Below are 16,887 nucleotides of genomic sequence, written 5' to 3' on the forward strand. Positions count from 1 at the left end.
GTTATCTGGGGGAGCGCTGTTTGGGATCTGGCTGGGTGTCACTCAATGGGTTGTGAGCAATTGCATTGTGCGTGACTTGGTTTATATCTCCTGTTATTATTATTACCATTTTTGCAATTACTACTATTACTACTGCCATCATTATTATTATAATTACTATTACTATTACTATAATTATTTATTATCATTATTATATTATATTTGTTGCAGCTGTTGCAGCTATTGTTACTGTTGTAGCTGTTGTAGCTGTTGTAGCTGTTGTAGCTATTGTAGCTGTTGTAGCTGTTGTAGCTATTGTTGCTATTGTTGCTATTGTTATTGTTTTGCCTTTCTGTCTCATTAAACTGTCTTCATTTTAACCCAAGATGTTTGTTTCTTTCCTGATTCCCTCTCCCATCCCACTGGGCTGGAGGGAGGAAGAGAAGGGCTGTGTGTGATGTTCAGCTGCCCGCTGGGTTAAACAAAACAGTCCTGGTCAAAGGAGTGATCGTGCAAGGTGTCCCAGAGGAAGAGGTGAACCTGAGGAGGGCACAGGGTAACAAGGGCCCTTCAATGCCAGGACAGGCTGTGAGGAGGAGCCAGGATGCCAAAAGATGTCAGACTGGAGAATGTTTCAGGACACCATCTTGGTTCAGCCCTCCCCTGCCCTTTGTGCCGTGAGAGACACCTCATGGTCCTGCCCAGCCTTGTCCTGGGCTCCTGAGCCAGCTGGGAAGATGGAAAGGGCTCAGCAGCAGTGATCCTCATCCAGCTGGGTCTGTTTCCCAGCCCAACCAGCGTGGCCAGAGCAGAGTCACCCATGGCCCCAGGGCACCACAGCCCCTCGCTCTGCAGAGCAGCATGGCCAGCTCAGGGCCCTGTGGGGAGCACAGGGAGGGAACCAGGACCAGCCGGCCAGGCCAGGCTGGACACCCTCACCTGGGGAAAGGGATGTCCCTGGAGAAGAGCAAGGCAGCATTTCTGTGCCTGCAGGGAGGAATCCAGGAGCAAGAGAAACCTCTTTCTGCAGACACTCATTGGGGTCAGGCTGCTCTGTTGCTGGAGCAGGACTCTTGTTCTGGTCTGAGGAGAGGGGCTGGCACTGATGGACACAGGTCATCTGTGGTGGGGATCTGCTGGAGCTGAATCTGCTTTTCCTGTCTGTCCACACCTCCTCAGGAGACATTCTGCGTCGGTATCCATGGGGGAATTCTTCTATCACATGTTCAAAGTGCTCACTGCCGAAACAGCGTCATCCTGACCAACTTCTCTGTCATCCTCACTCACACAAGATAAATCAACCTGTTGCCCATGTCATTGAGCAGCTCCATAGATCTGAGCTGATCCTTCACACAGGGGGATCCCTCTGTCCTCACCCTCCCCGGGACTCTCTCCAGCAGACCCTGTATCCTTCAACTGAAACACCACAGCTCAGCAAGCTGCCCCACCTCACCTCATACCATCCAAAACTGTCATAGTGCTTTGACAAGACATGGGGCACCTCCTGGCAGTGGATGTTCGGAAGCTTGTTCAGTGGTACACCACCTGGGTTTCCACCATCCAGAGGGACACAGATTGCCTCTGTGATACCCCTCTTGTAGAGCCAGACCTAATGAACAGCATTTTAAACAATACCTCAGACTCTGAGTGCATTTCCTTCTGGGATCATACCAGACCAGCATCAACTGGGGAAAAACACTCTCCCAGCACTCTTGGATGCAAACCCTCTGGTCCCAAGGGCTGGTAAGGCTGCAGTTTGCTCATGAAACCCCTGGCTTGATCCCCATCCACCACAGTTGTTGTCCTCCAGAGTTCTGCCTGGAAGCACAAAGGCCTGGAAGACTTTGCTGGTGACAACTGATGCAAAGACACGGAGACATCTCAGGTCTACCTACACCTTGTCTTACTAAATTCAGTAGCAGTCTCCCAGTATTTAGGATTCTCCTTTAGCTGTTTCTGAATTAGCAACAGCTTATCTTGATGACCTTCAATTCCTTTTGGAGTTTTAATTGTGTTTTGATAACCATTGCTGTGCCTGGAGGACACTGTCCTTGAAAACTGGATGTATCCAGGCATATTGTGAAAGTATTTGGTCTTTTTGTTGATTGTATCATCAAGAGACTGAGTGAAGATCCGTGTGTGATGTGCTGCTTGTCCATGCAATGTCAGCAGCTGTTGGGTGGAGAAGAGACCAACCTTGCTTTTCTGATGACATCTGATGACTGATGTCCCTGGGAAAGCAATGGAACAGCTTATCCTTGGTGCCATCTCAAGGCATATCAAGGATAAGAGGGTTATTAGGGGCAGTCAGCATGGCTTCACCAAGGGTAAGTCATGCTTGACCAACCTCATAGCCTTTTATGAGAATGTAAGAAGGCGGATGAATGATGGCAGAGCGGTGAATGTGGTCTACCTTGACTTCAGTAAAGCCTTTGACACAGTCTCCCACAGCATCCTCACAGCTAAGTTGGGGAGGTGTGGTCTGGACAATAGAGTAGTGAGGTGGGTTGCAAACTGGTTGAAGGAGAGAAGCCAGAGAGTGGCAGTCAATGGTGCGGAGTCTAGTTGGAGGCCAGTATATAGTGGAGTGCCTCAGGGGTCAGTACTGGGGCCAGTATTATTCAATATATTCATTAACGATTTAGACGAGGGAATAGAGTGACTATCAGTAAGTTTGCTGGTGACACTAAGCTGGGAGGAGCGGCTGACACACCAGAGGCTGTGCTGCCATCAGAGACCTGGACAGGCTGGAGACCTGGGCAGGGAATAACCTGATGAAATTTAACAAGGGCAAGTGTAGAGTCCTGCATCTGGGCAGGAACAGCCCCAGGTTCCAGCATAGGTTGGGAAATTACATATTAGAGAGCAGTGTAGGGGAAAGGGACCTGGGGGTCCTGGTGGACAACAGGATGAACAGGAGCCAGCACTGGGCCCTTGTGGCCAGGAAGGCCAATGGTACCTGGGGTGTATTAGAAGGGGAGTGGTCAGTGGGTCAGAGAGCTCCTCCTGCCCCTCTGCTCTGCCCTGGGGAGACCACACCTGGAATATCGTGTCCAGCTGTGGCCCCTCAGTTCCAGCAGGACAGGGAACTGCTGGAGAGAGTCCAGAGCAGCCACCAAGATGCTGAAGGGAGTGGAGCATCTCCCGTGTGAGGAAAGGCTGAGGGAGCTGGGGCTCTTTAGTTTGGAGAAGTGGAGCCTGAGGGGTGACCTTATTAATGCTTATAAATATATAAAGGATGAGTGTCATGAGGATGGAGCCAGGCTCTTCTCAGTGGCAAACAATGATAGGACAAGGGGTAATGGGATCAAGCTGGAACACAAGAGGTTCCACTTAAATTTGAGAAAAAACTTCTTCTCAGTGAGGCTGATGGACACTGGACCAGGCTGCCCAGGGGGGTTGTGGTGTCTCCTTCTCCACAGACATTCCAACCCGCCTGGACACCTTCCTGTGTAACCTCATCTGGGTGTTCCTGTTCCATGGGGCGATTACACTGGATGAGCTTACCAGGGTCCTTCCAATCCCAAACATACTGTGATACTTTGATGCAAAATCCCAGATACAGCATCCCAGATACAGTATCCCAGACACAGCACCCTAGATACAGCATCCCTGATACAGCATCCTAGATACAGCATCCCAAATACATCATCCCAGATGCAGTACCGTAGATACAGCATCCCAGATACAGCATCCCAGATACAGCATACTACATACAGCATCCTAGATACAGCATCCCAGATGCAGAACCCTAGATACAGCATCCCAGATTCAGCATCGCAGATGCAGCATCCCAGATACAGTATCCCAGATACAGCATCCTAGATACAGCATCCTAAATACAGCATCTCAGGTACAGCACCCCAACTACAACATTATAGATACAGCATCCCAGATACAGCATCCCAGATACAGTATTCCAGATACAGCATCCCAGATACAGCATCCTTGATACAGCATCCTAGATACAGTATCCCAGGTACAGCATCCTATATACAGCATCCTAGATACAGTATCCCAGATGCAGCATCCCAGATACAGCATCCTTGATAGAGCATCCTAGATACAGTATCCCAGGTACAGCATCCTATATGCAGCATCCCAGATACACCATCCTTGATACAGCATCCCAGATACAGCATCCTAGATATAGCATCCTAGATACAGCATCCCAGATACACCATACAAAATACAGTATTCCAGATAGAGGATTCCATACACAGCATCCCTGATATACCATCCCAAATACAATATCCCAGATAGAGCATTCCAGATACAGCATCCCAGGTACAGCATCCCAGATACAGCATCCCAAGTACAGCATCCTAGGTACAGCATCCCAGATACGGCATCCCAGATACAACATAATAGATACAGCATCCTAGATTCAGAATCCCACATAGATCATCATAGAGACAGCATCCTAAATACAGCATTCCAGATACAGCATCCCAAATACAGCATCCTAGATACAGTATCCCCGATACAGAATCCCAGATAGGGCATCCCAAATACAGCATCCTAGATACATTATCCCAGATATAGCATCGCAGATACAGCATCCCAAATACAGCACCCTCCATACAGTATCCCAGATACAGCATCCCAGATACAGCATCCTATATACAGCATCCCAGATACAGCATCCCAGATACAGCATACTTCATACAGAATACCAGATACAGCATTCTAGATACAGCATCCTAGATACAGCATCCCAGATACAGCATCCTTGATATAGCATCCTAGATACAGCATCTTATATACAGCATCCTAGTTACAGCATGCCAGATACAGCATCCCAGATACAGCATCTTATATACAGCATCCTAGTTACAGCATGCCAGATACAGCATCCTAGATACAGCATCGCAAATACAGTATCCCAGATAGAGCATTCCAGATACAGCATCCCAGGTACAGCATCCCAGATACAGCATCCTAGATACAGCATCTTAGATTCACCTTCCCAGATACAGCATCCTAGACACAGCATCCTAGATACAGTATCCCAGATACAGCATCCCAGATACAGCATTCTTGATACAGCATCCCAAATACAGCATCCCAGGTACAGCATCCCAGATGCAGTATCCAAGATACAGCATTCGAGATACAGCATCGCAGATAAAGCATCCTAGATATAGCATCGCAGATACAACATCCTAGGTACAGCATCCCAGGTACAGCATTCCAGATACAGCATCCCAAATACAGCATCCCAGGTACTGCATCCCAGATACAGTATCCCAGATACATCATCCTAGATATAGCATCCCAGATACACCACCCTAGATTCAGCATCCCAGATACAGCATTCTAGATACAATGTCCCAGATACATCATCCCAGATACAGAATTCTAGGTACAGCATCCCAGATACAGCATCCTAGATACAGCATCCTAGATACAGCATCCCAAATACAGTATCCCAGATAAAGCATTCCAGATACAGCATCCCAGATACAGCATCCTAGATACAGCTTCCCACATACACCACTCTAGATACAACGTCCCAGATACAGCATCCCAGATACAGCATCCTAGATACAGCATCCCAGATACAGCATCCCATATACAACATCCTAGATACAGCATTCTAGATACAGCATCCCAGATACAGCATCCTAGATACAGCATACTAGATTCACCATCCCAGATACAGTATCCCAGGTACAGCATCCCAGATACAGCATCCCAGATACAACATCCTACATACAGCATCCCAGATACAGCATCCTAGATACAGCATCCCTGATACAGCATCCTATATACAGCATCCTAGATACATCATCCTACATACAGCCTGTGTACAGCATCTTAGATACATCATCTTACATACAGCATCCCAGATGCAACATTCAAGGTACATCATCCTAGATACAATATCCCAGATACAGCATCCCATATACGGCATCTTAGATACAGCATCCCAGATTCAGCGTCCTAGATACAGAGTCCTAGATACAGCATCCGAGAAACAGCATCCCAGATACAGCATTCTAGATACTGATATATGTTCTTAACTATTAACTATTAACATAACTATTAACTATTAACATATTAGAGAGCAGTGTAGGGGAAAGGGACCTGGGCATCCTGGTGGACAACAGGATGACCATGAGCCAGCACTGTGCCCTTGTGGCCAGGAAGGCCAATGGCATCCTGGGATGTATTAGAAGGGGGGTGGTTAGTAGATCAAGAGAGGTCCTCCTTCCCCTCTACTCTGCCCTGGTGAGACCCCATCTGGAATATTGTGTCCAGTTCTGGGCCCCTCAGTTCAAGAAGGACAAGGAACTGCTGGAGAGAGTCCAGCGTAGGGCAACCAAGATGATTAAGGGAGTGGAGCACCTCCCTTATGAGGAAAGGCTGAGGGAGCTGGGTCTCTCTAGTTTGGAGAAGAGGAGACTGAGGGGTGACCTTATTAATGTTTATAAATATATAAAAGGTGAGTTTCATGAGGATGGAGCCAGGCTCTTCTCGTTGGCAAACAATGATAGGACAAGGGGCAATGGGATCAAGCTGGAACACAAGAGGTTCCACTTAAATTTGAGAAAAAACTTCTTCTCTGTAAGGGTGACAGAGCACTGGAACAGGCTGCCCAGGGAGGTTGTGGAGTCTCCTTCTCTGGAGACATTCAAGACCCACCTGGACATGTTCCTGTGCAACCTCACTTAGGCGTTCCTGCTCCAGCAGGGGGATTGGACTAGATGATCTTTTGAGGTCCCTTCCAATCCAGAACATACTGTGATACTGTGATACTGTAACTAATAAACCATTAAAAAACTAACACTTGACACTTGAAGAACTAACCCTACCCCACATCACTAAAGACTCTTAGAGAGCCGACCCTTTAACCCACATAACTATTGCCTAGCCTTGCTTAGCTCTGTGTAACTTACTGTACAAAAAACAGGACGTCACTGATGCCCTGCAAGGACAATAATCCTTGGTGCGTCCTTGGGTGAACTAGATTACAGGAACTCAGACACAGGACAGGAGATACGCCAGTTTAACCAACTCCGCAGCCTGAGACCCAGCTAACTCATCACCAAAGGTGACCGTGTACGGAGAAGAGGACCCGGGGTCACGATCACTGCGCAGCTGCAACCAGGAGGAGCCAGAGCTGGAGACTGTGGAAATGGTCTCCTGAACTCATTCCAATAAGATCCACCTGCTCGAGGACAGGTTCTGAATATGTACAGGCGTTCCTAGAACTGTCATGAATATGTAACACTTTACTGCATTTAACCAAGCTCACAGCTACTGTAATTTTACACACGCACTAGGTGAAATGATTCCCCGTGTGTCCGGCATTCTAACTAAATGCATACCTTCCTTATAACTTCAACAACCCAGCTGTCAGGATGAGTTTACCCAGGGCAGTTCCGTATTCTGTATTAGGCCCTCTGATTCCAGTCTGAGATACAAATTCTGTAGAGGCACCACATAGACACAACCAACCTAAAACCACCTCGTGAAATCCCTCCACCAGGTTTGCCGCTGCGTTTGGGTTCTTTGTGCAAGTTCCATATATGCTTGAGAAGGTTTTAGAGAAAAAAAAAAAAAAAATGTAAGAGGACATTTTCAAGCACGGGTGAATTATAGTAGGATGATTTTTTTCCCTGTTGCTTCTAGAACTGTTGAAAGTTTAATTTTTAAAATGTTTCTGAAACAGTATATAGTTTTGCTCTAATAAATCACGCACAAAACGTTATCTATATCTATTTTTCCAGAGGAGCCAAAGAGACTTGGAAGCAAATAACAAAGGAGAACGATATGTAGACATGAGCAAGAGATGAAATGAGTGTGTTAGTTTACAAGAAATTCAACTGGAAAATCTAAAGATGAAAAAGCGGCAAATTCAAAAAATAAGATGCAGGAAGTACAGTGTAACATTTCAGAACTGATAGAAATGGAAATTTAAGAACTATGCTCTGGATGGTCACATATAAAGGTCTTCAATAAATTTTATCTGTTTTGAAAATTTGATAATTGAAATTATTTTTACAGACTGTATTTAATGCACAGTTACTAAAAGGAATAGATACTATCAGTTTTACTTTGGACTTTCAGAGGACTTTTAATGTCAACAGCAACACTCATGCATTCTAGAAAGTCGTTGTTTCCGTGTGAAAGCCGGATCCTTAGATGGTTCAGCTGTTCGCTGCATGTTCGAGGGCTCAGTCTGAGTGTGATCTGGAGATTTTGCCACTTGAGCAGGGCAGCAGAACTATGTGATGAACTAAATGAACTGTGCAACAAAACTTTCAGAATTAACTGAAATACGCTTTACACACACTTTAAAGCATAAAATATTTTATTTTTACCCCAATCCACAAAAAGGGCTGCAACTCCAGGCCTGGCAACTTCAGGCCCATCAGCCTGACCTCGGTGCCTGGCAGGGTTATGGAGCAGATCATCCTGAATGCAATCAGCACCTTCAGGATGGACAAGGGATCAGACCCAGCCAGCATGGGTTTAGGAGGGGCAGGTCCTGTCTGAACAACCTGATCTCCTTTTGCGATCAGGTGACCCACCTGGTGGATGAGGGGAAAGCTGTAGATGTGGTCTATCTGGACTTCAGCAAAGCCTTTGACACTGTCTCCCATAATATACTTGAGCAAAAGCTGGTAGCCCGTGGCTGGGACAAGTGCACTCCACGCTGGGTGAAGAACTGGCTGGAGGGCCGGGCCCAGAGAGTGCTGGTGAATGGGGCCGCATCCAGCTGGCGGCCAGTCACTAGTGGTGTCCCCAGGGGTCAGTGTTGGGTCCAGTCCTGTGTAACATCTTTATTGACGATTTAGATGAGGGGATTGAGACCGTCATCAGCAAATTTGCTGATGACACCAAGTTGGGAGGGAGTGTGGACCTGCTGGTGAGTCAGCTGTGAGTCAGCTGATCGAAGCCAGCGCAGCGAGAGCCGGAGCCGGCGGGGTGCAGCCGACCACGAGGTTCAGCCGAGATTAGGAAGCTCAGAGGGAAACGTACAGGGACAGCGTGATTCCCGGCGGGTCCCCATCCCCAAAGCCCAGGCAGCCATTGCGAGAGAGCGGCTGACGTGGCGGGGGGCGTTCCCACCGTGACGGCGACCACACCCCCTCCCATTGCCTTGAAAAGTCCTTTGAGAGGGCAGCGACTAGTCGCTGCCCACCAGGCGCAGGGAGGAGCAACCAGCTTGAGTAGCGGGTGAGTCCCACCCACACTGTGCTGCAGCAGCGGGTGTGGTAGCTTGTGCAGCAGGGTGCAGAGAGCACTTGTCGCTTGCTAGCCCCTCTAACTTATTGCCAGCATCCCAGACTGCTGACGACCATGGTCGCCTCCAGGAGGAGAGTTTGTCCCAAACAGACTGTGGCTACGCAGACTGAGGTTCTGTCCCGAATGGTGGCTGTTCCAGTCTCCATCTGCAGGGAGTGCCAGAGCCTGCTGCTGCCGGGGCAGGGAGGCCAGCACTCCACCTGTGTGAGCTGCGAGCAGGTGCAAGATCTGCTCCACATGGTTGTGAAGCTTAAGGAGGAAATTGAGACGCTGAGGACCATCAGGGAGTGCGAAAGGGAGATTGACTGGTGGAGTAACACCCTGACGTGCCAGTCGGAAAGGTCCCAGGGAGGTACCCCCCAAAAGGAGATGGACCTCCTGCCCTCTCGGACAGAGGCCGAAGTTCTGAGACGGCCCCACCCTTGTTGCTGTCGGGCAGAGGTAGGGGACCTAAAAGACGACGAGCGTTGGAAGCGTATTCCGATTCGGCGTCACGGGCAGCCGCCCTTCCTGCCTGCTTTGTCTCCTCAGATGCCCCTCCGTAATAGGTTTGAGGCCCTGGATCTGGAAGAAGAGGTAAGTGAGGAGGCAGTGCCAAGCCTGCCTACAAGATCACATAGGAAGAGGCGGTTGACTCCACAACTTAAGACTGCCTCTATTAAGAAAGAAAGAAGGGTGATAGTAATAGGAAATTCCCTTCTGAAAGGAACAGAGGGTCCAATATGCAGAGTTGACCCTCATCTTAGGGAAGTTTGTAGTCTACCTGGAGCCCGGATCAAGGATATTGCTAGACAGCTCCCCAAACTGGTGCACCCGACAGACTACTACCCACTGCTGGTCTTCCAGACAGATGGGGAGGAAGCTGCTTCTCATAGTCTGAGGGCAATGAAGAATGATTTCAAGGTCTTGGTAAGGATGGTGAAAGACTCAGGGGCTCAAGTGATCTTTTCTTCACTCCTTCCATCTTCAAGTGACGATGTGGGATGGAATAGGAAAATTCATTCTCTAAATGGTTGGCTCCAAGACTGGTGCTACAGGCAGGGCTTTGGATTTTTTGATAATGGTTGGTTCTATAAGACACCAGTCCGGACAGTGTCATGCATGCGGGAAAGGTTTATCTCGCAGGGGCAAAAGGATGCTGGGACAGGAATTAGCTGGGCTCATTTGGAGAGCTTTAAACTAGGCTCGAAGGGGGATGGGTTTGTAGCTGGGCTTGTCCCAGTCGGGCAGCATTCTAAAACTGATGAGGACCAGGTGGCCTCCTATGCTCCTAGGGAGAAATCGGTGTGCTCTGCTCGCTCCCTGAAATGCCTGTACACCAAGGCACGCAGCATGGGGAATAAGCAGGAGGAGTCAGAATCCTGTGATCGGTCGGGAGATTATGATCTGGTGGCAATTACAGAAACATGGTGGGACAGTTCACATGACGGGAATGTGGTCGTGGATGGCTATGCCCTTTTCAGGAAAGACAGGCCGGCCAGGCGTGGTGGTGGAGTTGCTCTCTATGTGAGAGAGCAACTACAATGTACTAAATTCTGCCCAGAAGTGGATGACGAGCGAGTTGAGAGTGCATGGGTCAGGATCAAGGGGCAGGCTGGCAGGGGTGACACTGTTGTGGGCGTCTGTTACAGGCCACCAGATCAGGCTGAGGAAGTTGATGAGGCCTTCTATGGGCAGCTGAGAGTGGCCTCGCAGTCACAGGCCCTGGGTGTTGTGGGTGATTTTAACTTCCCTGATGTTTGCTGGAAGGACCATTCAGCCAGCCAGCCACAGGCCAGGAGGTTCCTCCAGTGCCTTGATGAGAACTTCCTCATGCAGATGGTGGAGGAGCCGACTAGGAGAGGTGCACTGCTGGACCTCATCCTCACTAACAAGGAGGGTCTGGTTGAAGCATTAAAGGTTGAGGGCTACCTGGGTTGCAGTGACCACGAGATGGTGGAGTTCAGCATCTTGTGTGGCAGGAACAGAATAGCAAGTAGAATTGCAACCCTGGTCTTTAGCAGGGCTAACTTTGGCCTTTTCAAGCAACTGCGGGGGGAAATCCCATGGGCAAGACTGCTTGAAGGAAAAGGGGCCCAAGAGAGCTGGACTGCATTCAGAGATTGCTTCTTCCACGCTCAGGATCAGAGCATCCCCACACATAGGAAGTCAAGGAAGGGAGCCAGGAGGCCTGCATGGTTGAATAGGAATCTATTGGGTATGCTCAAGCAGAAGAGGTGAGTTTACAGGTCATGGAAGCAGGGGCTGGCCACTTGGGAGGAATATAAGGCTGCTGTTAGAGGATGTAGGAAGGCAGCTAGGATAGCCAAGGCCTCCTTAGAATGACAGCTGGAGAGAGGGGTCAAGGACAGCAAAAAGAACTTTTTCAAATACATAGCAGATAAAACTAATACCAGAGACAATGTAGGCCCACTGAGGAATGGGGTGGGTGCCCTGGTGGCGGAAGATACAGAGAAGGTGGAATTACTGAATGCCTTCTTTGTGTCTGTCTACTCTGCCGGAGGCTGTCCTGGGGAGCCCTGTACCCCTGAGACCCCAGATGAAGCCAGGTCAATGGAGGAGCTAGCTTTAGTCGAGGAGGACTGGGTTAGGGAGCAATTAAACAGTCTGGACATCCATAAATCCATGGGTCCAGATGGGATGCATCCGCGAGTGCTGAGGGAGCTGGCTGAGGTCATTGCTGGACCGCTCTCCATCATCTTTGCCAAGTCTTGGGAAACGGGAGAGGTGCCCGAGGACTGGAGGAAAGCAAATGTCGCTCCAGTCTTCAAAAAGGGCAAGAAGGAGGACCCAGGTAACTATAGACCGGTCAGCCTCACCTCTGTCCCTGGGAAAGTAATGGAACAACTTATCCTTGGTGCTATCTCAAGGCATATCAAGGATAAGAAGGTTATTAGGGGCAGTCAGCATGGCTTCACCAAGGGTAAGTCATGCTTGACCAACCTCAAAGCCTTTTATGAGAATGTAACAAGGTGGATGGATGATGGCAGAGCAGTGGATGTGGTCTACCTTGACTTCAGTAAAGCCTTTGACACAGTCTCCCACAGCATCCTCACAGCTAAGTTGAGGAGGTGTGGTCTAGACAATAGAGTAGTGAGGTGGGTTGCAAACTGGCTTAAGGAGAGAAGCCAGAGAGTGGCAGTCAATGGTGCGGAGTCTAGTTGGAGACCAGTATCTAGTGGAGTACCTCAGGGGTCAGTACTGGGGCCAGTATTATTCAATATATTCATTAACGACTTAGACGAGGGAATAGAGTGTACTATCAGCAAGTTTGCTGATGACACTAAGCTGGGAGGAGTGGCTGACACGCCAGAAGGCTGTGCTGCCATCCAGAGACCTGGACAGGCTGGAGAGTTGGGCGGGGAATAACCTAATGAAATTTAACAAGGAAAAGTGTAGAGTCCTGCATCTGGGCAGGAACAGCCCCAGGTTCCAGTATAGGTTGGGAAATTACATATTAGAGAGCAGTGTAGGGGAAAGGGACCTGGGCATCCTGGTGGACAACAGGATGACCATGAGCCAGCACTGTGCCCTTGTGGCCAGGAAGGCCAATGGCATCCTGGGATGTATTAGAAGGGGAGTGGTTAGTAGATCGAGAGAGGTCCTCCTTCCCCTCTACTCTGCCCTGGTGAGACCCCATCTGGAATATTGTGTCCAGTTCTGGGCCCCTCAGTTCAAGAAGGACAAGGAACTGCTGGAGAGAGTCCAGCGTAGGGCAACCAAGATGATTAAGGGAGTGGAGCACCTCCCTTATGAGGAAAGGCTGAGGGAGCTGGGTCTCTCTAGTTTGGAGAAGAGGAGACTGAGGGGTGACCTTATTAATGTTTATAAATATATAAAGGGTGAGTGCCATGAGGATGGAGCCAGGCTCTTCTCGTTGGCAAACAATGATAGGACAAGGGGCAATGGGATCAAGCTGGAACACAAGAGGTTCCACTTAAATTTGAGAAAAAACTTCTTCTCAGTGAGGGTGACAGAGCACTGGAACAGGCTGCCCAGGGGGGTTGTGGAGTCTCCTTCTCTGGAGACATTCAAGACCCACCTGGACATGTTCCTGTGCAACCTCACTTAGGCGTTCCTGCTCCAGCAGGGGGATTGGACTAGATGATCTTTTGAGGTCCCTTCCAATCCAGAACATACTGTGATACCGTGATACTGTGATACTGTGCTGGAAGGCAGGAGGGCTCTGCAGAGGGATCTGGAGAGACTAGAAAAATAGACTGATTCCAGTGGGATGAAGTTCAACAAGGCCAAGAGCCGGGTGCTGCACTTTGGCCACAACACCCCCCTGCAGCGCTCCAGGCTGGGCGCAGAGTGGCTGGAGAGCAGTCAGGCAGAAAGGGACCTGGGGGGACTAATGGACAGGAAGCCCAGCATGAGCCAACAGTGTGCACAGGTGGTCAAGAAGGCCAATGATGTCCTGTCCTGTATCCAAACAAGCGTGGTCAGCAGGACAAGGGCAGTGATCCTTCCCCTGTACTCTGCATTGGGGAGGCCACACCTGTAGTATTGTGTTCAGTTCTGGGCCCCTCAGCTCAGGAAAGAGATTGAAGTGCTGGAGCGGGTCCAGAGAAGAGCAACAAGACTGGGGAAGCAACTTGAACACAAGCCCTATGGGGAGAGGCTGAGGGAGCTGGGCTTGTTTAGTCTGGAGAAGAGGAGGCTCAGAGGTGAGCTCAGCACTCCCTAGAACTGCCTCAAGGGCAGTTCTAGCCAGATGGGGATTGGTCTCTTCTCCCAGGCAGTCAGCAATAGGACAAGGGGGCATGCGCTTCAACTTTGCCAGGGGAAATTTAGGCTGGATATTAGAAAGCAATTCTGTGCAGAGAGAGTGGTCAGGCATTGGAATGGCTGCCCAGGGAGGTGCTGGACTCACTGTCCCTGGAGGTTTTTAAACTGAGATTGGACATGGCACTTAGTGCCGTGATCTTGTCAATGGGCTGGAGTTGGACCGAGGGTTGGACTGGATGATCTCTGAGGTCTTTTCCAAATGAGTTGATTCTGTGATTCTGTGAATTAACTTAAGTTTTAAGAAAAAAAAAAAACAACCTAAAGTATACTTCTGGATGAGGATGGACCAGGTTCGGGATCAGGACCAGGGGTGCTGCAGGAGCAGGTGTCTCCCAGCACGGACACACCGGGGGGACCTGTTGACCTCAGCACCCTGGACCCCACCATGGCCCAGGGACATCCCCACAACCAGGGTCAGAGCGGTTCCTGCTGCTGCCCCGAGGGTCACCAGCCCCAGGCAGCCCTGAGCCAGAGTGCAGGTGTCTGAGCTGGGCTGAGCTGGAAGGGGCTGAAAAACAGCTCATTGGAGGAGGCGATGGAAGAAGGTGCCATGTGTGTGGCACCGGGGTGAACCGACACCCTCCGTTTGGTATCTGGACCCGTGCTGGGCTTACACATGGACTAAGCCCCAGCTCAGAGCACAAATTGCTGTTCCCAGCCCCGGCTGCCAAGCTGGTCCTGCTCTCTCCTCCCTGGTGCGGCCCCAGCGCACGACTGCCCTGCCTGCTCCTGCCTTGGGGCTTGGGGAGCTCGGGTCCAAAGGAAAGACAGACTGGGGTGGGTATGGGATCTCTTAAGTGTCCTGGCGTTGCTTTGCTAATCACTCTGTGACGGTTCCTGGGCTACTCACTAGATTATGTGCCCAGAGAGGCAAATGAGGCATAAAGCGACTTTCCAGTTAAGGGTTTCCACCTTACAAAAAAACACAGGTGCATTTTCTCATCAGCAACAGACTGAAAGATGGCAGCTGAAGCAGCATGTGCCTCTTGTGAAAACAGGTAACAACAGATGGTTCCATTCAGTCAATACTTCATTTATTTCTGCACAAGAAAACTGTCCATTAATTTAATCTCTGGTGTCCAGGCAGGGTCTTGCTGATGTTCCTGTGTCGCAGCAAGTGTGTGCATGTCAGGCTTCCTGCAGGTTTGTGGCTGAGTTTTCCATTTTCCCTAACACGGACAATCTTGCTGTGGACTCCTGAAGTCTCCCATAAGCTGGTGGTTGAGAGAAGGCCGCGGAGCTCCAGTGAGCTCAAGGAGGACCAGGCAGCATCACAGGCAAAGCAGACGGGAACTCGACTGGGTGAACATTAATGGAATTTATTGATAGAAGAAACAGGAACGTCTCCCCCATCTCTGGGCGGATCACCGTGCACCCTGAACCGATACAGGCAGGTGTAGTCCGGGTGGCCCCAGTTGCTCAGCACCTGCAGCCTGATGTAATTCACGACCCCAGGGAGCTCGTTCTGCAAGGACAAAGAGAAATGAGTCGCCTTTTCCTCTCTGGCCCGTGAGCACTGACAGAAGTGCCGCAGTGACGGCCTCGATCAGCAGCTTCCTCCCTGCTGCCCCACGGAGGCTTTGACCTGTCGTGGTGCAGATGTTCCCTCATTGGGCCATGAGAACAGCAAAGGAAGAAGCAGCGACCAGGTACCTCAGCAAATACACTGGAAAGTTCTCGCCTGCTTTGGGGCACAGGCTTCCACAGTCAGAAGACCCAGTGCTGGGGTCAGTATAACGTCTCGTTGCCTTCTCTAGAAAGCCACGGAAACAGAATGGCCTCCCTGTCACTGCTCACTGCCAGCACCAACAGAACCCTCAGGAAGCCCAGTATTTCTGGTCTCTAACTGGCAGACCAGCAGTCCTGCATCCTACGGGATGTGGCCACTTGTGTGCACTTGGGGTCCAGACAGTCAAGCTGATTCCAGCTTCAACTGTGGTGCTTCTAAGCACTGAAGTTTAACCCCAAAATGAAAGAGAAGACGGCAGTGCAGCCATCCGCCACCAGGAAGTCAAAGCAGAAGAAAGGCAGCGTGGCACTCGCTCAAGGACAGGGCTGCCTGTATCCTTTGGCAGGGAAGCCTCTCCCTATCGAGCCGTATTTCTCCTCCTCTCCTGCAGTTCTCCTCCCTCTGTGTCCCCATACCTTCAGCTGGAAGGTCTGACTGGGATTCAGCGCTGCCAGGAAAGTGAACTGTCCCAGGAACGTTCCCTGCTCCTCGTGTTCTTCCTTGAAGCCCTACAGAACAACAGCGGTGGAGAAAACAAGAGCGTCTGGTGCACCATGGGAGACTGAACTTCAGCTGGTGAAGTACGGGGTTATTTCAGCTACGGAGTCCAAGGACCATGAGCACAAGGACAAGACGAGAAGCTGCAGGTGGGCAGCACGTCACACTTGCCCACTCAACGAGTCCAGGCTGCCTGTCAGAAAAGGAGCAGACGCTCCCAGTGAGAGGGAGGTGACCTGAGGATCACAAATGCACTGGGACTGGAAGACAAGAAGGTCTAGGACCATGCACTGTCCAGCTCCTTTTCCCTGTGGCTCCTGGAGTAGCATCTTGCCCCAGAAGCTTTGAGTGGTACATTGAATAAAAGAGGAATACAATGGGAAGGAAGCAACTCCAAGGAGCCTGTTTGTTCTGAGAGACAGGAGGAAGCTTCAGGCCACCAGAATCTTTGACCCATCTTCACCCCCTGCTTAGCAATGCTGCGCAACCCCTGCCCCCGACTCCAGAGAAATCACTTACATAGACAGCAAAGTCCTTGGGAGCTCCGGAGATGCTTTCTCCATGGAACGCTGTCCCTGAGACATGGGCCATGGTGACGGCTCTGGGAACAACCGGCATGGACAGCTTGATGA

This window comes from Nesoenas mayeri (assembly GCF_963082525.1).
Source record: "Nesoenas mayeri genome assembly, contig: SCAFFOLD_59, whole genome shotgun sequence".
NCBI lineage: Eukaryota > Metazoa > Chordata > Aves > Columbiformes > Columbidae > Nesoenas > Nesoenas mayeri.